Below are 958 nucleotides of genomic sequence, written 5' to 3'. Positions count from 1 at the left end.
AGACAGCTACTGGCTGCTGAGGCTGAGAAGCCCTAAGGTTGACAAGTAAAAAGGCAGGCACAGTCCTGATGTTACCAATCCACATGGCAGGCCATTAACTTAAGTCCACTGTAAGTCCCAAGGTCAGCAGAGCATAGCAGGCTGCTGAGCAATGACACGGCTACATGCAGGGTCCAAGCGTGCCAAAGGCTATAGACCATACCCGAAGGCTTCTCCTTATATACAGGAAGCAGATCACATACCCAAAGGCAGCTATCCAGGTGCTTGTGGTAGATTCCCACCATGGAGTTGATTGCCAGTCTTCTCATGGGGATTAACTACCACCAGTTGCTCAGCCACTCAACCAAGCCCAGCCAAGTTGACACACAAACATAACTACCACAGTTACCAAGGGTGTGAGGGGAGGGGAGGGAATACTGTTAGATAGGTAGTGACAAGTATTGATTTGGCTGAAGAGAAGGGCAATGTACCAAATGGAAGTGATCAACATGGTGACACTGAGGAAGAGGAAGACACAGAGAGGTGCATGGGAGGTGCAGACAACAAAGATGAACCCTTTTGCACATATAATACTATGCTGTCAGTGAAGGCAAACATGGATATATGGGTAGATATATGGGTTAAATGCTGAACTATTAGGTATGTCTATGCAGTGGGGAATGTGCCCAAGACCATGTATAGGGTCGGCAAATGATTTTTCTATAAGTGTTTTGCTATGTTCTTCCCAAGTACATAGTAGAGCTGACAAGGGGCAAGGTTGTAGTCACTTCTTGGGCATAGCCAGTTACCCAGAGGGAGCAAGTACTTGGACCTGTGAGCTTGGGACCATAGTTACGGGGACATCAAGCTCAATTGGCATAACATACTACACAAAAACATTGTTCCACATCCTACTTTTGGCAAGTAGTGACTGGGATCTTAAAAGCTTGCAAGAGGCCATCTAGATGCAACGATGGGT

General features: G+C 46.7%; 1 protein-coding gene across 1 annotated transcript in view; it reads right to left on the bottom strand.

Moving 5' to 3' along the window:
* The window catches only part of WIPF1 (WAS/WASL interacting protein family member 1), a 34,324-nt gene that overhangs the window by 21,213 nt on the left and 12,153 nt on the right, over nucleotides 1-958 (bottom strand). The window lies entirely within an intron of this gene.

Source organism: Orycteropus afer, unplaced genomic scaffold, assembly GCF_000298275.1.
Source record: "Orycteropus afer afer isolate SDZICR_OR568_19922 unplaced genomic scaffold, OryAfe1.0 scaffold00001, whole genome shotgun sequence".
Lineage (NCBI taxonomy): Eukaryota > Metazoa > Chordata > Mammalia > Tubulidentata > Orycteropodidae > Orycteropus > Orycteropus afer.
The sequence above is the reverse complement of the archived record's forward strand: the minus strand, read 5'-3'. Positions and strand labels throughout refer to the sequence as shown.